Below are 23,529 nucleotides of genomic sequence, written 5' to 3' on the forward strand. Positions count from 1 at the left end.
CCCCAAAGAATGTAAGAGAGATGGAAAAAAATGCATAAAATGAGAAATGAATTTCTGGCCTGCAAAACCTGCCTTGGGAAAAAAAAAATCAGATTACAGATTTCTTCAAGGTATAGGAAGAAAACATTCAACAGAGATTGTAGCCAAGTAGAGATTATGTAGAACCAGTGCAAAGAATTTACAGTGACTAGCCACATACAAACTCTGGCCGTTTGTTTATTTTCTAAGGCAAGTACCATTTATTTTACAATTGAGAAATTGTAAATGGTACTAGCAAATTGCTAGTACCATTAATGCTTCACAACAATCAATGTAGGTATTAATGAAACAAGAATTCCCTAAGAGTCAGAAATATCCTGTTTGTGACAGCTATCTTTTTTCTTTTATTTATGCCAACCAAAAAGAGCTAAAATTCTGACATGGATTTCTCAGGTGGGGAAGCTGGGGCTTAAGGCTCACTAACATGCTCCAGTTTGTGTGGTTGTAAGGAGTCTCATAATCACGCATCACCATTGTCTCTACAAATTAAAAAGATTTTCTCCTTGCACCCACTTCCTTGACCACAGTACTGATAACTTTCAACTGTAGCTTATGGCTTAGGCATTTTTCAAAAGTTAGAATTCAATGCTTGACTATAGGTTAAAATCCTTACACAAATGTGTCATTCACAGATTTTAAATTTTTATTGTTGATTAATTTCCTAATCATCATGACATTCTAAACAAATTATTAGAGTTGTAACGTATTTGGTGTCTTTTCTCTTCTTAGAAACCAAAGATATTTTACATAATATTTCTGTTATTTGGCATTCTCTTCATATTGTGTAGCTTGAGAGAATTCCGCACATTGAAATGAAATGCTTTTCGTTTCTCAGGCTGAGTCAACAACAGAAAATCATTATTGTTACACAAGAAATGCTTATTGTATCATATCAAACAAATGAACAAAAATAACATATCCTACTTTTAGAAGCTTAACAGTAGAATATTACATACAAAGATGAATGATAGCTCATTTTTGATACATGCTAGTGAGGAGCATAGAGATAAAGTCTTTGGTAATTTAGAGTAGGAGTGGATCTTGGTAGGCTGTACTGGGGTTTGAACTTGGGGCCTACACCTTGAGCCACTCCACCAGCCCTTTTTTGTGATGGGTATTTTCAAGATAGGATCTTGTGAATTATTTGCCCAGGCAGGCTTAGAACTGTGATCCTCCTGATCTCTGCCTCCTGAGTAGCTAGAATTACAGGCATGAGCCACTAGAGCCCAGTGAGGTAAGAGTTCTTAATGATATAGGGTTTACAACTCTTGCTCTGAATGTGAATTTTTCTATCAAATGCCTTCAGCTCTCACCATACTGAATTTTTAAAGGATAGGGAGGGACTTTATATTATCTATTCTGATACCTTCATTGCCTAACCCAGTGCTTTCAGTGCCTAGGACAGAAAAGACCTTTTGCCAGTATTTATTAAATGAATGAATCAATGAATGAGTCTCTGTTAGATTAAGTGAATTAATCAAGGCCAAACTAAGTAAGTGACAAGTTACTATAAACCAATTTGATTTTACACCATTCAGACAGGAGCTGTGAAGTGCCACAGAGTTGTTATCTCTCCATTCCCCTTTGCTTTTTTGGAAAATTGCTTGGGTAGCATTAAGAAGCTTGTCTTAACTCTCTCACCAGAGAGACAGAACCAATAGGATGCACATATAAGTGAGCATATATAATAAGGAATTGGATGATGTGATCACGGTAGTTGAGAAGTCCCAAATTCAGGGCGAGTCTCCAGGGCCCTGGAGAGCAGATGGTGTAGTTCCATTTGGAATGCGAAGGGCTGATAAGGGAGGAAGACGCAATGTTTCAGTTCAAGATTCAAGGAGGGGCTGAGCTGCAGCTCAGTGGTAGAGTGCTTCCCTGGCATGTGCAGGGTCCTGCTTTCTATCACCAGCAAAAGACTCAAAGCAGGAAAAAACCCTGGCTCGAATCAAAGACTTGCAGGTAGGCAGGAGGAATTCTAACTCAGGAGAAAGTTAGCTCTTGTTCTATTCAGGCCTTCAAAGAGTTAGATAGGCTCACCCACAGTGAGTGGGGCAATCGGTTTCATTCAGTGCACTGACTCAAATGTTAATCTTATCCAGAAACACCCTCTCAGACACATTCAGAATAACACGGCCAGTGAAGTTGACCCATGAAACTAACCATCACAAAACTTAACCATTCACAACAATTAATGTGGTCAATTGACTATCCCAAATTAGTTTCTCTTCAGATTGTATCAATCTTTTGCCTTTTACAAAATCAGTTCCATTACAACTTCATGGTCTATATATTTATTTTATTATTTTTTTTATGGTGCTGGAGGTTGAACTCAGGGTCTTGCATATTATAGGCGTGTTCTACCACTGAGCTGTGCCCCCAGCCCCGTGGTCTATAAATTTAGTTCTGAATATGTATGTTCACAAGTTCCTTTTGCCGAAGTAGTATAGCACGGTGCTGGGTTCAAATTCCAATTACCAGCCAATGTGACCTTGGGCAAATTACTTATCATACCAGTTTCTTTATCCATAATAGGAAATAATAATTGTTCATTCCTCCATCACAAGGTTCTTGTTATGATGAGAAAATAAATGCACAAAGCACTTAGCACAATACATGACACACAGCAAGCACTTAATAAGTGATGGTTTAATAAAAAATATTAATACAGGGTTGGCAGAGCGGCTCAAGTGGTTGAGCACCTGTCTAGCAAGCATGAGGTCCTGAGTTCAAACCACAGTACCATCACTACCAAAAAAAAGAGAAAAGTTGTTATTGGTGGGATGTGTGACTCAAGCAAGCACAAAGCACTGAGCTCAAACCCCAGTCCCACCACAAAAAAGAAAAAAGTATTAATGAATATGGCATATCACTGCTACTTCTTTGATGCTATCATATAAACCTTATTCACATGAAATGGTGCTCTTCCATGGTAGACACATCCATTTAAACTTCTGTCTTCAGTTCCTAGTATGCCTGATACACAGTAAGTACATGATAAAATTTTGAGACTATTTGGTATCATTGTGTCATTATAAAAATTCGGTATTTTTAAATGTTCATAGTTTTAGTATTTTTTCTTTTACACAAATGTAATTTTGATTTAAACCTAAACACTTGGAGAAATTATAATAAAAGTTGTTTTTTTTTTTTTTTGCTGGGACTAGAATTTGAATTCAGGGCTTCAGGCTTACAAAACAGGGGCTCCAGTTTACAAAACAACCATACCTCCAGTCCATTTTCCTCTGGTTATCTTGGAGGTAAGATCTTGTGAACTATTTGCTTGGGCTGGCCTTGAACTGCAATCCTTCTGGTCTTAGCCTCCCAAGTAGCTAGGATTACAGTCTGTGAGCCACTGGCACCTAGCAAATATTTTCATTTCCTGAATGTTTGTTAATTCTGTTGCCTTATAAACTTTTTCATTCTAAAACATTTCCATGAACAGCTAAACATGACATGAATTTTTTGTGGAGGTCCTGGGGTTTGAACTCACGGCCTCACACTTGCTAGGCAGGCACTCTACCACTTGAGTCACTCTACCAGCCTTGTTTTGTGTTGGGTATTATCAAGATAAGGTCTTGCAAACTGTTTGCTTGAGTTGGCTTCGAAACTCAGTCCTCCTGATCTCTGCCTAAATAGCTAGGATTGCAAGTGTGAGCCACCAGCATCTGGCTAATAATTTTCCTCTTTGAATAGGATCATAGCATCCAGTAAAAATGAGAAAAGTATGAGTCCATGGAGGATTCCTATTCTTATCTCCACTTAAAGACTCAAACCTTTTTTTTTTTTTTTTTTTGATGGGACTGGTGTTTGAACTCAGCACTTTGTATGTGCAAAGCAGGTGCTTTACCACTTGAGCCACAATCCATTTTTGCTCTGGTTATTGTGGAGATGGAGGTCTCACAAACTGTGCTGGCCTCAAACTGTGATACTCCTGATCTCAGCCTCCCAGGAAGCAAGGATTAGCATGAGCTACTGGTGCCCTGCTCAAACCTTTTAAAATTGAAGTTATAATCTTGACAAGATGATAAAATAATTGGAATGACTGAAGGTTTTCCAGTCTGATGGTGTAGTTATTTTGTGTCATTGCATAATGTCCTCCTGATATTTTATCTCCTTCTCTAAAGGAGAGTAAATTCCAGTTGGGTTCCAAAAGTCCTAACTTGAATGACTTCCTGGTAAATTTCATTTTAAAGATCATGGTTTTTACACCTCCTCTTATAATATCTAGAACCATGCCATGAATGCAGAAAGTGTTAAATATATTCTTGATCAATGTATACATAATGGAAATTAGTTTGGAATGAACCTGGGAAAGTCTAGAAGAGTGCAATTCCCGTATACTCTGTTAGAAGATCCTCGACACAGGACCATAAACAGTCTTGCCATTATGCCTGCAATCCCAGCATTCTGGAGGCTAAGGCAGGAAGATGGAAAGCTCAAGACTAGCATAACATCCCCCATCTCAAAATGCAAACAAATAACAATAAAATCCCCCCAAAACATTAACAACAGAAAAACAGAAAACAAAGACAATCCTGTGTAGTAATTGGTGAGAAGCAGTGAGAAATAATGGGGAAATGAGGCAGAGGCAGGCATAAAGGCTGTCCACAGGAATAAAGGCAAACTTTGACTAGGAGACCAAAGACAGGAGGGAGGGGAAGGGAGGGAAGGGAGGGAGTGATGTCATCAGGACAACAATAGAGGAAGATGGTTTTGGTGGTAGCCTTTGAATAGACTGGGAAGAAAAAAATTAGAAAGGGGGAAAAAGGAAACGGGAAAGGGAAGTCTGTTGAGAACTCAGTGTGACATTTAGAGTGGGTGGGGAGCTTCCTGTAACAGCTTGATGTTTGGAACATCTGGTCACCTCTTATAATAACGAAACCTTAGAAACTTCAGCTTTTCCAACTGACCAGGTTAGAAAGCACAGGAATTTCACTGCCAAACAGTCCTGGCTGGTAGATAGAAATAGCTAAAGAAAACAAAAATACAGTTGGAAAACAAAGAGAACATTTCCATCCATTTTCCCATATAAATATTCATATTTGTAAACATGTATGCTTTGTATATTTTTGGAATATTGATTTCATATTAAAACTGAAGTGTAAAATCGATTTGGATTTAATTATCTGAATGTGAAAAAGATAGCCAATGTATTCACAGAGAAAGCAATTGTTCTTAAAGCTGACGATTTTCACTACCATTTTTCCATTGCATCGTTTAGTGGTCACAAGTTTTCAAACCTCCCTTCATTTCCAGGATTGCCCGAAGTGTTTTGCAACTCAGTTGTGCCCTCTAATGTTTCTTAGTATTAATGATGGCTACTTTGGAGTTTTGAGTGGTTATTCATAGAACTGGACTTTTCCAATGAATAGGGAAGCTAAAATGATTCCCATGGTATCATTTGTGATACTACTCATTGTGTTAGTGTAAGTGTGGCTATGTTATTGTAACAAAAAATTTCTAAGTCTCAGTGGCTTAAAAACCAAAGTTTATTTCTCATAGAAATAATGCAATGCAGCTTGGCTGGACTTGTCTACAAGCAGCACCTCAAGACTTCTTGAAGTCTGTGGCTCGGTTGACTACTTCTAGTAGCCAAGGCTACCAGGGCACAGAAAAAGATGGAGGAGGCACACTAGCCTTTACCAACCTGAAAGTGACAGTGTCACTTGCTTCCTCCCTTCCTCTCTCCCTCCTCCCTTTCTTTCTTCTTTCTCCCTTTGTCCTTTCCCTCCTCTCCTCCCCTCGATCCTCCTAACCTGTGCCTCCTGAGTAGCTAGGATTACAGGCATGAGCCCTGGTGCCTGGCTTCCATTCTCTTTCATGGGGTCTTGCTATGCTGCCCAGGCTGGTCTTGAACTCCTGGGCTCAAGTGATCTTCCATCCCAGCCTGCTGAGTAGCTAGGACTTACAGGTATATGCCTTATGGTATTTTTAATTGTGGTTATATATATATATATATATATATATATATATATATATATATATAAAATAAAGCTTACCATTTTACCAACTTTAAGTGTGCAGTTCAGTGGTATTAAGAAGATTCACATTGCTGTGCAGCCATCACCAACACCCATCTCCAAAATTAAACTTTTCATTTCTCTGAACGAAAACTACTTTAGCTGAGGGTATAGGTCAGTGGTAGGAGAGTTGCTTAGCACACACAGACCCTGGGTTTGATCTCTAGTATCTTCCCCCGACCCAAAAAAACCCATATCCATTAAATAATAATTCTCCATTCTCTTCTTCCCCTACCAACCCCTAGCAACAACCATTCTACTTTCTGTCTTTATGACTGGAATTACCTTACATACCTCAAATAAGTGGAGCTATACAACATTTATCCTTTCATGTCTTACTGATTTAAAAGAGCAACTTCAAAGTTTATTCAGATTTTCCTTTCTTTTTAAGGCTGAATAATATCTATTCATAACATCTTTGAAAATATCTTGAATCTTTTAGCCAATCATTAGTACATACTTTGAGCACTTTGTATAAATCTATAACACATTTTGATGAGACGCACAGAAAGTTGTTCATCTCTTTCAGTCTCTATATCTGCTATGTCTTCCTATTTCCACCTTTCATTAGACCTTCTTGCAAAGGCCTACTTTCAAAGGAAATTATCTTCATTGTACTAACAGTACACTGGAGAAAATATGCTACATATTTGACCTCTTGCAGAAACGTGTTACATCATTGACCTTTGCCTTTTCTACCCTGCTATTCTAAGAGGCTGATTTTTATTTTAAATATGTGGGCACTATAAACTATTAGGCCCTTCATCACAGATTCAACATGTTTCTGAAAGTCCTTGTTATATTTCTATTATTACAATTCTATTTTGAATAATATTATCAAGCTCAGATAATAGTAATGGGTACTAGGCCTTATTCTGAGTACTTGACACATGCCATATCTGATGACGCTAGGTTTTGAAAAGAAAGCACAGGAGAAAAAGCAGGGTAGGAAAGGGGAAAATCACAACCCAATTTGACATGTTGGGTTTGAGAGGCCCGAGGGAAAGCAGATGTCTAGTGGAAGATAGCCAGTGGGAAATGTGATCCGAGCCAGAACTCAGCAGCACTGTCAGGGCTCGAGACAAACTTACAAGTCAATAACATGCAGGTAAGAGCTGAAGCTGTGCAACAAATGAGATGAGAGGGAGAGGGAGAGGGAGAGAGAAAGAGAGAGAGAAATTGAGAGCACGAGCGAGAGCAGGAACTAGCCAGGCATGAAGGCAGGGAAAATCATTTAATGTGCAGAAAAAGTGATGACACAGAGGGGACCTGGTAGCCATTTATTCTACTTCCTGTCCTTGTGACTTTGACTTTTCTAGTTACCTCATGTAAATGGAATCACCCAATATTATCTCTTGTGGCTATCTTAATCCAGGCTTGCAGCAAAATCACCTGCAGAGATTTGAAAAACTGCAAAGGCCTGCACTCTGTAGCTAGACTGTGACTCACTGGTCTGAGGATGGGGTCAAATGTCTATGTTGAAATAAAGCAAGTTGAGGGAGAATAGGGGGAGATTGCTTAATGGGTATTTTCTAAGCAAAGCCACAGATGTAGCCATCGGAGGCCACAGAGTGTTTTGACTAAGAACACAGGCTTTGGAGCCAAGATTGCTTGGGCTCAGTTTTCAGCCCTGTCATTTCTCAGGTCTTTTGATCCCTGTGATTCTGATTCTCATCTGCAAAATGGGGATTCTCTCCCACTCCCCCAGATTTTTAGGACTGTTGTGAAGGTTACCATGAGTTAGCCCATAGAATGCTTTTAGAACAATACCTGGCAGGAGGTGGGGACTCCATTTTGGGTTGGCAGTGATGAGCATTTGATGGCTGGGCCACCTGTTTGGGGAATAGGCAGGAAGTCGGCTAGGTCTGAAAAGGAGCAGCTGAGCATTGTCATTGGCTGACTAATGCTGGAAACCATGAACTTCACAGTAGAACCGACATGTTACTTTTGATTCCCTTGGCAGAATGCAGCATCAGGAGAGGCAAAGACAAGCCACTAGACAGGGAAGCGGGGTAAGGGTAAGTGGCCAGAGATGTCCAAGTGCTCCCAAGACTGGGGCTCAGTGGTTCAGTTCCAGGGCAGTGAGGGCTGGTAAGCTGAGGGGTCAGGGAGGACTTCAGGTATGAAGCTATTATGTGAAGGTATGGGGCAGTTTAGTGGCCGTGAAGGAGCTTAATGTGCAGCAGGGGCGAGGGAGCGAGTCGGTGTGATATGCACATCGTAGGACAAGCATGAGCCAGGACTCCTGGTCCAGATTTTCCACCCCATCCATCAGCTTCAAACTCATCTGAGGACCCTGGTGGTTCTTCAGCTATGCCTCAGGACAATTCTTTCAATCAGAGGGACTCCGTTGTCATTGTGTGTGTTGGGGGGGATAGTGGAAGTAGATTTTATTTGTAAAATTTTGTTAGGATATAAGGCGCTTTGTTGTTTGCTTTGGTTTTGGTTTGTAAACCATTGCCCTTTGGTGGAATGAACTTGGGTTTGACAGTGAAGAGACCTTGAACTTTGATCTTGTTTTCTCCAAACTAGCAGTGTGGTTTGGGCTAGGTCACTTACCTTCTTTGAGTCTCAGTTTTCCCATTTATAAAATAGTTGGGTAGGACTTGATGACCTTTGGCCATCATCCTCCATTCTGGCTGGTGGAGGGATGAATTCAGCATCTGCCCTGTAGGGTTCGTGGGAGGTTTGTGGGCGCCACCTCGTGGTCATAACGAATAGTGCAGTGCACAGGCTCAGCAAGACTTGGAAGTTGTGTGTGTGTGTGTGTGTGGTAATTCACATCACACCAGGGGAAATCTCTCTAAGGACAGAGTGCTCTCTGGTTAAAATAAATTGGATATGGCACTGCAGGTAGAATGTCATCATGACAACCAGAATAACTCATTGACGCCCGTAAATAATTTATGATATGCTCAGCTTGTTGGCGAGACAAGGCCAATCACAGTAGCCAGAACTGACTTAGAATAAGCTTACTTCAATTAGACTTTTTCTGTATTGAAGTAATGACCTTGAACATGACTCCATTTTCATTTTTAGACCTAGCTTACTTGTTTCCCAGTATAGTGATAAAACCACTCTGATGCATGTGCTCTTTATCTTACAGCATTTGATGAGCAGAGACGAGGTCAGGGTCACTCTGCAATGAGCCACAATGGCTTCTTTTATCTCTAAAGGACTTTAAAAATGGCTGATTCGAAATATTGAGAGCCAGGTGTATGATGCAGAAAGGTTCTCAGGACAAAAGTCTCTGGAAATGGCCTTGGATTTTGAATTTTCTACCCATGGCACAGATGGTGTCTGCAACAAAGGCTGTCACAAAGCAGATGAACTCAAAAGATAATGGACTGGAAGTCAATGGGAGTTTTTCTGTAGTTGTATTAATTCTTGAACCCTCAAGGAAAGCCTCGCAAGGCTTCTGCCCTGGGGCTGAACACTCCTAGTCCCTGTGTTTAACTTGCACTTTTCTGTTTTTCAGAAAAACTTCAGACTAACATTTCACCCTCCAAAAAGCTAACTTTCGGTGGGAATGTGGCTCAAGTGGTAGAATGCCTGCCTGGCAAATATAAGGCCCTGAGTTCAAACCCCAGTACTGTCAAAAAAAGCCCCATAAAGTTTTAAAAGCTAGCTTCAAAACCTGCTTGGAAGAGCTTCGGCTTCTTTATATTTAGAGTTTGTTTGTTTGTCTTGCAGTGTTGGGGATTGAACCTGGGAACTTCACTCTTGCTAAGCAAGTGCTTTACCACTGAGCTATATCCCCTGCTCCTATTTTATTTCTTTTATGAAGAAACTTGTGACTTAAAAGCTCTTATGGACTGATACTAGACTGTCATCCATTTTTATAATTCTGTAAGTCAGCCTAATAATCCCCTTAACTCCTTGCACCTCAGTCTTACAGCTGAGAACAGAGCAAATATAGTACACCCATGAGAAATTTAACTCTTTATTTGCATTCTTAAAAGTTTACCACATTTGGGACCTGGTGTAGTGGTGCATGCCTGTAATCCTGGCTACTCAGGAGGCTGAAGTGAGAGGATTGCAATTCAAGGCTAGTGCAGGCAAAAGCACAAGATCCTGTCTACAAAACAAACTGAAGCAAAAGGAGTGGGGTGTGGGTCACGTGGTGAAACACTTGCCCAGCAAGCCCAAGACCTTGGGTCCAAACCCCACTTGTATTTCCTTGCCATTACACACCAAAGGTATGGTCCTGTGTTAACCTCTTACCTTCCACCTTGTAAATCAGTGGTCATTTCTCTTCCCTAGTCCCAGCTCCCTGTCCTGGGCATAGAAACATACTTATGTGATTTAAGCTTTAAACCCAAGCTGACTTGATCCACTTCTGCACTCTGGTTATTGTGTGGTTCTCCTCTTCCTGAGCCCGGCCTCTTAGCAGAGTAGGGTAAGTTCTCTATCTCCATTCCCACATCCCATAATAATTCCTAAAATGCTAGTGAAAAGGCTTCCAACCCGAACTTGCTACTGACACGACTCTTGCAAAAGTGACCATTGCTAAACTCACTGGGTGTTTTCCTGGCTCCCCTTTCCTAACCTCTCAGGCACATTTACTGTCACTGGCCATATTCACCTTTTAACTCTCTTCAATTAGTGTCAGGCTCTTACCCTTCCTCTTTAGAAATTCCTTCTCTCATGGCTGGGCACTGGTGGCTTGGCCTGTAATCCTAGCTACTGGGGAGGCTTCCATCAGGGGGATTACAATTTGAGGTCAGCCTGGGCAAATAGTTCACCAGTCCTCATCTCCAAAATAACCACAGCAAAGTGGACTGGAGGTGTGGCTCAAGCAGTAGAGCACCTGCTTTGCAAGCACAAAGCCCTGAGCTCAAACCCCAGTCCCAACAACAACAAAAAGAAATTCCTTCTCAGTATCAGTAAAATGTGAGTGTGCATGCATGTGTGTGAGCATTTGTGCACGTGTACTTGCCTGTGTATGTGAGTTTGCACTCGCCTCGTGAGCCCTACTGAGGGCTAGATCCCATAACAGTTTGCATGAGTTTTCTCATCTTCCCCTCAGAACAACTTTCTGAGACAGGTACTTTTCATTCCCATTTTACACGAGGAACCCAAGACGCCAAAAGGTTAAAAACCTCAGCCAAGTTCTACAGCAGGTAGATTGAGTCTAGAGAGGCCGGGAATCCAAGTGCAGCTCTTACTGTGATGGAATACTGCATTTTCTTTATTGGGCCTCTTAGAGGTCAGCCTCCCTGAAGGCCCTGTCCACAGGTCTTCTCTACTTTCCCTAGAGGGCATTATACTCACCTGGAGACCCAGTGGTTTTTTGTTTTTTTTTCAAGACAGAGTCCACTCTGTAGCTCAGGTTGGCCTTGAACTTTTGCTTCTCCTTCTTCAACATCCTGAGTGCTGGGATTACAGATGTGTACCACCACACTTGGCTCAATAATTTTTTTTTTTTGGTGAGGAGAACACTTTACTATTTAAGCAACACCTTTAGCTATTTTTCAGACAAGGTCTTGTACTTTTTTGCCAGCCTCAGACCACGATCCTAGCTTCATAGCTAGGATTGCAGATATGTACCACTATTACAAGCTTATTCTTTGAGATAGGGGCTCATTGATGTTTTTTTGCCTGGGCTTCCTTGAACTGAAATCCTCTTGTCTCTGCCTCCTGAATACTGCAGGCCTGAGTCACTGTATTTTGCTCAATGATTGTTCTTATGCTGATACTTGTGAGTCCCTGTGTGCACTGTCTTCCCATACAAATAACTTCCCAGTGGCCATCTGTGAATCCATGTCCCACAGGTTGGCAAATGCCAACCTGTTCAGTCTTTTCCAAAGCCCACAGGGTGAGATTTCTCCCACTTCCTCCTCCAGGTCTTATTGCCCTTCTTGCACACAGGCACTGCTGCCATGCGGGCCTTTTTTGTGTTCTTCAGCAGGCCAGACCCTCTCCCGCTCCAAGGCTCTTGCACATGCTGCTCCCTTTTGCTGGAACATTATTACTATGGCTTATTTCACAGTTGGCTTCTTCATATACTTCTGGTCTCAGCTTAAGTGACCTTTCCTCAGGGAAATTTTCTCGACCATCTTAGGTAAAAAAGTCTCTCCTGTTAGAGTGAACATGAGGACAGTCATGTTAGGACCACACATCCTCCCCTTGCTGGCAGCTTACTGGAAACACCCCACCACTTACTGCAAAGATCACCCCTGGCCCCAAAGAGTAATAGAAATCCACCCTATGCCATTGTAGGAGGGGTGGGGGCACAGCAAGAGTTGATCGAGCAACTGAATGACCTAATCACCACTTATCTCCTTTAGCTACCCCTAACAACAAGCCCATCACAAAATTTTCCTTGGCCTAACCAATTTCCTGGCACTTTCCCATTATCCTCCTTTATCTGCCCCCAGTCTGTAAATACAATGGATTCTAGCTCTCTTGCTGAGAGGAGAACCCCACCCACAGGTTTATTCTCCCCATTAAAGCCTGTGCTGCCGTATTGAGCCGTCCCTCGCCTATACCTTCTTTTTTTCAGTCTAACATTTCCCTCTTCAGTTTTTCTTGATCATATCATCCTTTCTAATTATCCATGTTTTGCTCAGTTATTATCTATCTGCTCTCACTAAAACATATGCCCTTTGAAGTCAACTCATTTCGTCCAGGGATGCCATGAATATCTATACAGGTTGTACACTGTACAAGGGCACCTAGCCGAGGTGGGTGAGTGGGATAAAATCTAGTCTGTACTTACTCACTGGAATTTAAAAAAAACTGTTCAACTTTTTTTTTTCATTTTTCTTTTATTATTCATATGTGCATACAAGGCTTGGTTCATTTCTCCCCCCTGCCCCCACCCCCTCCCTTACCACCCACTCCGCCCCCTCCCTCTCCCTCCGGCCCAATACCCAGCAGAAACTATTTTGCCCTTATTTCTAATTTTGTTGTAGAGAGAGTATAAGCAATAATAGGAAGGAACAAGGGTTTTTGCTGGTTGAGATAAGGATAGCTATACAGGGCATTGACTCACATTGATTTCCTGTGCATGTGTGTTACCTTCTAGGTTAATTCTTTTTGATCTAACCTTTTCTCTAGTACCCGTTCCCTTTTTCCTATTGGCCTCAGTTGCTTTAAGGTATCTGCTTTAGTTTCTCTGCGTTAAGGGCAACAAATGCTAAAACTGTTCAACTTTATCATTCATAAGGCAGTGGACATGACCTTGTGTCTTGGTCAACAGTTTATTATTAGAACCTAGAACAGTGTGTATTAGACTTTCATGGAATACTTATCCACTGAATGGAAGGGAGTAATGAGCTGAGCAGAACATGTTTATAACAGGAAATAACCAAGGAAGGTCACTCCTCTTCTTGTTGGGGATGGAGCTCAGGCCCCAGCATGCCAGTGGGATCTCTACATCCTTAGCCTTCAAGGAATTTTTAACATTTTGAGATTCTTCAATGGTTTCTATTGAACCTAGGGTAAAATCAAAACCCCATTTTTAAATGTTTTTGTTACTATATATTAGTTGTACAGGGGTTTTGTTGTGACATTCCCATATATGTGTACAATGCACCCTGTTTGGTTCATCCCTTCCATTTTTATTTCTCTTCCCCCAAGTCCTTTTTTTTTTAAATTTAATTATCATATAATAGTTGTGCAGGAGGATACATTAAGATATTTGCAACATATGTAAATTGTTGTAAAAACGCATAAATTGTGCTTACAATATATCTTGATTAAATGTACCCCCTGCATCTTTCTCCCTCACCTCCCCCTTTCTTAGAACAATTTCAACAGGTTTCATCCTTCTATTTTCATATATGAATACAAGATACATATACCATATTCACCCTCATTCACCCTATCTTTATGCCCACCCCCCTCCCACCAGTACCCACCTCTAGAAAACACCTGTTTTACCCTCCTGTCCTTCCTTTTTTTTTTAATGTGTATATTGATAGTCTGAGGGGGTTTTACCTTGACAATTAAGGACTGTCTGTATTGTGCTTTAATCAAATTAACCCCCCCATTATTTACTTTTTTAAATCACATGCTCCCCTAATATTCAACTTAGGGTGCATTTTGTTATATTTATATACATATTGGTTGTCTCAATATTTTTCATTCTCTAACATTTTGTTTCCCTCTCCTACCTCCCATAGTCCCCTCAGACAGACCCATTAATATAATCTTCTTCTTTCTTTCACTATATTTATGTGTGTGTGTGTATATATATATATATAATCATATATGTATATATATATTTAACTTATAGGTCTAACATCCACTTATGAGGGAAAACATGACCTTTGACCTTTTGAGTCTGGCTTACTTTGCTTCACATGAAGTTCTCTAGTTCCATCCATTTACCTGAAAACAACACAATTTCATTCTTCTTTATGGCTGAATAAAACTCCATTGTATAGATGTATCACATTTCCTTAATCCGTTCACCAGTCATGGGGCATCTGGGCTGTTTGCAAAACTTGGCTTTTGTGAATAGTGCTGCAATAAACATGGGTGTGCAAGTCCCCCAATCCCTTTTTTTTCCCCCTCAATCCCTTCTTGAAAATGATTTCAATGTTCCATATTCACACTCATGTGGAAAGTACCTCCACCATATTCACCTCCTTCACCCTCTTCATTTACCCTCCCCTTGGCATGACCTGTTTCACCTTCCTGCCCTTCATTGTTTGTTCATTGTTCAGTGGGGGTTTGCCTTGATATTTTACCTGTTATATTGTGTTTTAACCAGCCTAACCCCTATTACTCTCCTTATCCTTTCCCCACTGCCTTGCATTATGAAAATCACAGTTCTTTCTATGACTTCTATGGTGGCATGCAGCCTCCTCTAGCCCACGGCTGCAATTCCATTTCACACCACTCTGTCCCTTGGCTGTGCAATCATTTGCTATTGTTTGGACCCACTTCACAAAAAGACAAAACTCCCAGCTATCTTTTGATAATCAAAATTCGATTACAAATCCAGAGTCTACAAAGCCTCGGGAAAGCTGTTTCTTCCTATGCTTCCCCTTGTGTGAAGGGGCAGTTTCTACCTCAAGACTCAACTAAAGACGTCTTGAATACTTACATTTTCCCCTATCAGAAAATGGCTTTTAATGAGCATCTTCACCAAAAAACTGTGTAGTAACAGTTTCCTTGGTCATGTGACCCCAGTCAAATTTCCCAGTGAATGCTCTCTTGCTAATTTTTACTTGCATACAAAATTTTTACTGAATAAAAAATTTAAGTGGGAATTCTATAGGACTTATGAAATTTTGTTGACATGCTTTTATTTTCCTTAAAGTAATTCCTCCTTAGGTTTCCCTTTGTGTGTGACCCAGCTCTCACCTCATTCCACTTCACAGTCCTAGCGCCATCTGCTTCTGCCTGATTCATTGTTCCTTTCCCCTCTCCATTTTTACAGGTTGCCCACCAGTCCAGGTGAGACCAAGGCCTCCAATCCTCATGGTAACAATGAGGCAGTCACTGTGGGGTAGATCCCTTCAAGCTCCCTGGACAATGCCAAGATTTGTTTCTTTCTGGTGCTAAGGGCTATTGGGAATTCATTTCTTACTTGGGAACTTCCTCCTTTGGAATATGACAGGAGGGGAAGCAAACGTGAAGATCTGACCTTCTGAACTTCCTCTTGGGCCTTACTATATGTTTACATAGGAACAATTTTAGAAAACCAAACCAAACCAAACTGGAATTTGAACTCAGAGCCTTATAACTTGCTAGGCAGTTACTCTTACTGCTTGAGCCACACTACTAGCTCTCCATTTATAGAAGCTTTTGTTTTTTTTTTTCCTGGTGGTACGAGGGAGCCCTACGGATTTCTTTATCCGCTCTTTCAGCAGAGGAAGCTGTTATTTCTCTGAGCCCTTACTTCTGATCAGTCCGATTGTCCCATGTGCATGACTTTAATTGCTATGCATCAAGAATCCTCAGATCTCTGGAACAAGTGTGACAACCTCTTAAACTCTTGCTAGCTGGCTTAATTATTTTAGAAAATGTGGGCACTGGGATCAGCACAGGACACCTGTTGTGGAGAGATTGCTTTCCTGTGGGCCATTTTTCTGGAAATACTTTCCGGAACCAAACAGAAACACCTGGCCAAGTGATCTACCGTCATGAGCGAGTAACACTGTACATTAGGATGTAGACCTTTTGAAAGACTTTCCTTTTAAAAGAAATCTGCAATTTAACAGTGTGATTCTTCACTTATTTTATTTTTTGGGTAGATATTTTAAGGGAAGTAAAAAACAACCATTTTTCTACTGTATATCCTGCCCCTCCGTGTTGCTGCTTTTCAAAGATGATATCTGACCACTCTTAATTCCAATAGTAAAATGATGGTAATAAAAATGTTAGGAAAAAGTAGGCACCTTTCCAATTTCATGAGTAATTTTGCCACCCAACATGAAATGTAATTTTGTTAGTTTGATAAATTTTTTCAAAACTGTCTACAAGTTTTCTTCCATTTAATGAGCTTCCCAGGTGACTAGAATGTAAATTAATGCTTGAGGAACTTGGAACCAGATTTCATAGACAGTTTTGGAGCTATCTGAGTTTTTTTGCCCCTTTTCTACCCTGTTTTGTTTTTTTCCCAAAACCTGCTAAAATAAGCTAGGAAAAAGTATCTGTTTAGATACTATCATTCACAAACACAGTCTCAGATAAGCTTTGTAACAATCACACAGTGCCAATACCAATACCCCCACTTCATAGATAAGAAAGTTGATTCTTGGGGATCTGAGTGATAATGCAGGGGTTGCAGTAGGTAAACCTAATCCTACTTAGGTGAAATTAAAATTCAAAATGTTATAAAATATTGCTTCTTTTGGCTTTCATTTTAACTAATATTTAATAATCAAATATAGCTAATAATGGTACACATTAACAAAAAAATTGCAGCTATGTGAATGTTTATTTTTTATTATTTTTTTCCTTTTTCTTTTATTATTCATATGTGCATACAAGGCTTGGTTCATTTCTCCCCCCTGCCCCCACCCCCTCCCTTACCACCCACTCCGCCCCCTCCCTCTCCCCCCTCAACACCCAGCAGAAACTATTTTGCCCTTATTTCTAATTTTGTTGTAGAGAGAGTACAAGCAATTATAGGAAGGAACAAGGGTTTTTGCTGGTTGAGATAAGGATAGCTATACAGGGAGTTGACTCACACTGATTTCCTGTACATGTGTGTTACCTTCTAGGTTAATTCTTTTTGATCTCACCTTTTCTCTAGTTCCTGGTCCGCTTTTCCTATTGGCCTCAGTTGCTTTTAAGGTATCTGCTTTAGTTTCTCTGCGTTAAGGGCAACAAATGCTAGCTAGTTTTTTAGGTGTCTTACCTATCCTCACCCCTCCCTTGTGTGCTCTCGCTTTTATCATGTGACCTGCACACCCATGTTTATTGCGGCACTATTCACAATAGCCAAGTTATGGAAACAGCCAAGATGCCCCACTACTGACGAATGGATTAAGAAAATGTGGTATCTATACACAATGGAATTTTATGCAGCCATGAAGAAGAACGAAATGTTATCATTCACTGGTAAATGGATGGAATTGGAGAACATCATTCTGAGTGAGGTTAGCCTGGCCCAAGAGACCAAAAATCGTATGTTCTCCCTCATATGTGGACATTAGATCAAGGGCAAACACAACAAGGGGATTAGACTATGAGCACATGATATGTGAATGTTTATAATTTGCTTAGCACTGCACTAATTGCAATGTTATCTAGTTAAATATCTAAGACTATTACTACATAAATGAGGTGATAATAATAAGTAGAAAGATGAATATCATGAAATTGTTTGGCTTACCATTTTCTTAGACAATAGCTAAGAAAGGGAACAATACTGAATGATTACAGCCTGCAATTTTCTATAAGGTGTGGGAACCACCCTTCTGAAGGACATTTGGAGCTATACGGTGCCATTTTTGGTTCTTCTAATGAATGGGGGAGGTCCAGCTGACCTTTAGTATTTTGGGGCCAGGGATGTTAAATGTTCTGACAGTTCTGAGACCCAGGCACAATCAAATATTGCCCCTCCCCCATTGCCACTGGGGGCATTGACTCTCCTTGAACAGAGAACTCTGCCAAAAGGTTTGCATTTATAGAGCACGTGTCAGCCTATAAGAGAGCAGTTTGATTTATTTCCACACCAAAGAGCTGACACATTGGGCTACTAAGCCATTCTGATAAACTCTCTAGGACAAAAATGACCTGAAAACCCAGGGGCTTTGAGGCAAAGAGGACCCTTTAATGGTCAATGGGACTGCTGAAGTAGAGCCTTTCCACTTAGAATTCCATCCCAACTCTCTCTCTCTCTCTGCGGTTTGAACTCAGATCCTTGTGCTTGTTAGGTAGTCACTCTACTTCTTGAGCTATGCCTCTAATTCTTTTTGCAAGTCCCTCTTTCTCTCTGCTTCTTGTCCATCATGAGGTGAGCTGCTTTGCCCTGCTGCATGCTCTGCCATGATGCTCAGCCTTGCGTCAGGCCCATGGCAATGGCATGGACTGAAACCTCTAAAAGTGTGAGCCAGAATCAATGCTTCTCCCTTTAGTCTTTTTTCTCTTAAGGATTTGCCACAGTGACAAAAGATCTGACTGATACACTGTTTGAATACATTTCTAGAGCCTTTCCTAAGGTCATGGAAGGGGCTCAAGCAAGTGAGGGGCTCCATGGAAAACCTGCTTCAACCCTAGAAGAGGAACTGGGCTGAGGCTTTGAGAGTACATGGTAAGTAACTCTAAAAAACTCTGGTGGAGCATGGGGATGAGAGGCAGGGAAGGAAAAGAGTCAATGAATGTGCTTCATCCTGACCAGAAACTAGGAGACCACATAGAACAGGAAGCTCAGACTTACCTCACTTGAAGGCAGGGAAATGGGCATGTTTGTGTATACTATCTCCTCTATGTCATTGGCGGAAGGTTGCCCCTGGGGTGTTATTTCTGGGGCACTTTTGTCCTGCAATGGGGCAGAATGGAGGTTCACAGTTGAAAGTCAGGCTGGCCCACGCTGCGGTATTGAGACAGGAGATTCGGGTGCTGCCGTTGTTCACCACTTGGATCCATTCATGCTCCACAATTGGCTCTATGACATCACGTTGCCAATTCCTCTAGGTTGGCCAGCCAAAATTTCTAAAAATTCACTTATCACAGGATAGCAGATGCTCATGCTACAGCTTCCTCTGCTGCAGTTGGCATAAACTGCAGTGGACACTTGGCATTTGATTCATCCATTCTAGTTTCTCCTCTTCCTTGGCTGACCATTCTGCTAGTCTACGTGGTTTTCCCAGTGGGAAACCCAGACCGTGTTCTGTGAGGAGCCTGAGTCCTTAGGTCCTGTTTAGGACTTACACAGGATGATGTAGCAGCAATCCTATTTCCTTATGATAATCAGGGTCCATTACTCTCACCAGTACAGTGACTCCACTCTGCTTTCTGATTTAGCATGCAAAATTCCCAATGGCAATTGAAGCTTCATGTTCAAAGGAACTCTTACCTGGTCCCTTGGTAATAGTGTACCCTTTCAAAGAACCAGAACCTGAGATCCATCACAGCCTAAAATTATAGGGACAGGAACTACTTCTGTTATTTGGTTCTGAGATCTGTATACTCCCCTGAACAGCAATGAAGTATGTCCTGACCATTGTTTCAAAGTGATTACCCTTTCAACAGGATACAGAAGAAATACTGCAAGAGCCCATGCAGATAAAAACACAAGTTGCCTAAACAGAACAAAATATAGGGTTGGACCTCTCTGAATGGCAGAAGAAATCAGATCAATGCCGACAACACTTGTAGAGAAGAGTACAATTAGAGACTTTTATGGTTGGTTAAATTGTTTGTTTCAGAAGATAAAAGATGTAGTCAGGCACATAGTTTAAACCTTTAATCCTAACTGCGTGTGAGGTCAAGATTGGGAGGATTGCAGTTTGAGGCCAGCCCTGATTAAAAAAAAAAAATCAGTGAGATCCTATCTCAACCAATAGCTAAACATGGTGGCATGTGCCTGTCATTACAGCCTATGCAGGAGGCTGAGACTGGAATGATCATGGTTCTCAGCCAGCCCTGGCAAAAATAAACAAACAAATAAACAAATGAAGTTTGTGAGACACAGAAAAAAGCTGAGCATGTTGGTGTGTGTCTGTTATGGCAGTGGGAAACAAAATAGAGAATCCTGGTCTGGACTGGCCTGGGAAAAGTATGACTCCTAGCTCCAAAACAGCCAGAGCAAAATGGACTGGAGGTGTGGCTCAAGGGGTAGAGTGCATGCTTTGCCCGAAGTTCAAATGCTGGACCCGAGAAAGAGAGAGAGAGAGAGAGAGAGAGAGAGAGAGAGAGAGAGAGAGAGATATTAAGGTGTAAAGAACTAATCATAAATATTAAAACCAGTTACATTCAGAGTTAGGCTACAAAATCAAATGCAAACTTTATTGAAAACATTGAAGAGGATCTAAGTGAATGAAGAGAGATCACTTTCAGAAGTGGAGAAATCGTTTGCATGGGTCAGGCATGTTTTTGTTAGGTCTTGGGCTCCAGGTCTCCCAAGGTCCCAGCCTACTGCATGATCTCACCTGGAGCTTGGATTCTTCAGCAAAGCTTCATTGGTTATTGGTAGAATTCAGTTCCTGACGGTTGGATGATAGAGGTTCCTGCTCTCTTGCTGCTGGTCAACCAAGTTCACATCTTTAGAGGCTGCCTTGTGTCCCTTTCTCAACATGGCAGTTTGCTCTGTGAGGCCAGTGGGTAAATCTCTCTCCGTTCTGAGTCTCTTCGTCAGGAGCAGCCCAGTAACTTTTTTTTCTATAAGCCTAGTTTTATTTACTTAAAATATTAGCATAGACTAATAACATTAAGGGAGTTTCATTCTGATAATTCCGTAGATGTGTACTTTGATCAAGCTCTTTCCTTCTCTTACATTCCTTAGTCTCCCTTCCTTTTTAATAGTACTCTGTGGATTTCATTGTGCCAAACTTCAATTCTCTTCATCCCCCAGTACCCTCTCCTTTCTCCCTCCCTCTCCTGCTGATTCCTGCCCCTTTACACTCATGTCCTATCATAATCATCATGATCATCATCACCACTGCCATCATCATCATATGAGTGTGAACATGTGATATTTGGCTTTCTGAGCCTATCTAGCTCAACATTGCCTGCAAACAATATAATTTCATTTCTCTTTATTGCTGAATAATACTCCATTGTATATATGCACCACATTTTCTTTGTTCAGTTATCAGTTGTTGGGTGCCTAGGCTGCTTCCATACCTTGGGTATTGTGAATAGTGCTGCTATAATCATGGGTGTGCAGTTGTCTCACACCTTGTGTGTTAATTTACATTTTTTTTTGGCAGCACTGGAGTTTGAACTCAGGGCCTCATGCTTGCTAGGCCACTTGAACCATTCCATCAGCCCTTTTTTGCATTGGGTTTTTTCAAGATAGGGTCTTGCGAACTATGTTTCCCAGGCTGGCTTCAAACCTCAATCCTCCTGATCTCTGCCTCCTGAGTAGCTAGGATTACAGGCATAAGCCATGGGTACCTGGCTATAATTCACAGAATTTTTAATGGGAAAAGTAATTTCCATATTCTTTTGGGGAAGCACTTTTGGGCAAAAGTTATCCTTTGAGATATTACTTGATATTATTTCAAATTTGAGCCTGGACTAAAAGAAGAAAGATTTGCTGCTTTTAAGTGTGTGAGGTTGATATACTTGAGGCCCAGGGAGTATTCAATTTATTTGTAATATCATTACTGATAAATGGTATTAACTTTTTTGGTGATTCATTTTCTCATATGTTAACTTAATGAGGATGAGTTTCTAAAGTGAAGTCTAACATTATAAATAGTACGGTGATAGTGAGGATGTGTTAGGTGAGAACACTTTCATGTTTATAATTTGGAGTACTCTCCCTTTAGACAGAGATCAGGCTAAATGCCAAGTTTCCTTTGTTTGCCTAGATGGTTTATTAAAGAGGAAGCACATTTTTGTTTGGTTGAAAGTAGAAATCTAGAAAAAAAAATCTCAGGAAATTTTTAGTGACTGGGGAAATGACTTGGTTTCATGCTTCTGAGAATTTATAAATAAACTAACTGGAAATGAAAAATGATGGTTATAAATATTATTTCTCATTAGTTGTGGTGGCACACGCTTATAATCCCAGTACCTGGGATGCAGAGGCTGGAGGATTACATGAGCCCAGGACTTTGAGATTAGCCCAGGCTACATAGTGTAGACTCTGTCTCAAAAAAACCAAACCAAATAACAGCAAACAAACAAACAAAAACCCCAACGAACAAAACAAAAACCCAACAAAAAACACACAAACCCTCCAACCCCCTCAAAAGCAAAGATGATATCCCAATATAACAGCATATGAATTAGTGCTGTCCAGCACTTACAAACTAGTTTAGATGACATATACCTATGGTGCCTACGAAGTAATAAATGTTACATCTTTATTCTAATAAGTATCTATGAATAGAACTAATGTCAATAACATAGCTATATCATAGAAAACCCACAAATCCCTGGCTTTTATGAAAAATAAAATTAATAAACTTTACAGGAAAGGAAAACATGTTCAACCTGTTTGAATAGGTTTCACCTCAATGAAGCAATCTATGAGAATACTTCCAGGAGTAATGACTTCTTTGACAATTTTTGAAAACTAAGTTAGAGTTTTAGTTCATAGTGACTGTCACATTGCTGCTCACTGCTATTGTTATCTCATTTTTATAGAAACTGGGCTTTGTTTTGCAAGGGACCTTCTGTTTTTTTTTTTTTTTTTTGCAGCACTGGGTTTGAAATCAGGGCCTCATGCTTGCTAGGCAGGCACTCTTACCTCCTGAGCTACTCCACCAGCCCTTTTTTTATGATGGATTTTTTGGAGATAGGGTTTCTCCAACCTTGATCCTCCTGAGTAGCTAGGATTACCAGTGTGAGCAACTGGTGCTCGGCTCCTTCTGATTTTTTAACGTGACTCAGTTTTTGTTGAAAGTGCTGTTGTGGAGCAGAGACAGGTGTGCAGGCCTGTAGTCCCAGGTACTTGGGAAGCTGAGGCAGGAGGGTCATGTGAGCCCAAGACTTTGTGGCCAGCCTGGGCAACCTGGTGAGACCCTACCTCTTTAAAAAAAAAAAACAAAAAAAAAAACTCAAGCAGGAGTGTGAGTAGGGGAGGGTTCTTCTAACCAAAGCAAATGTGTTTGTATCCCCACAGAGGCTACATGGAGAGAGATGTCTTGACCCCTTGAGACTTATATGAAATAGAAAAAGAGGGTGTCTGGTCCGTGTTCCTGGCCTGCCTGCCCCCACCCTGAGGAATGACTCTTCATCTTCTGAACCCCAATTTACAAAGATCCAATGACTCCACTTCTAAGCATTCTTTTCTGTAACTCTCACACTTTGAAGAATTATTTTATCCTATTTTGTACCAGTGACATGGTGTTTATGTGTTTCTTGAATTTTTTTATTTAATTAAAAAAAA

At 40.8% G+C, this 23,529-nt stretch overlaps 1 long non-coding RNA gene across 1 annotated transcript in view; it reads left to right on the forward strand.

The window, feature by feature from the left end:
- The window catches only part of LOC141422504 (uncharacterized), a 32,874-nt gene extending 9,348 nt beyond the window's left edge, over window positions 1–23,526 (forward strand). The window contains exons 2-3 of the long non-coding RNA XR_012447112.1: window positions 18,673–18,777; window positions 23,263–23,526. This is a non-coding gene — a long non-coding RNA (uncharacterized lncRNA). The remainder of the gene's footprint in view (window positions 1–18,672; window positions 18,778–23,262) is intronic.
- The last annotated feature ends 3 nt before the right edge of the window (window positions 23,527–23,529 follow it).

This window comes from Castor canadensis, chromosome 4 (genome assembly GCF_047511655.1).
Source record: "Castor canadensis chromosome 4, mCasCan1.hap1v2, whole genome shotgun sequence".
Taxonomy (NCBI): domain Eukaryota; kingdom Metazoa; phylum Chordata; class Mammalia; order Rodentia; family Castoridae; genus Castor; species Castor canadensis.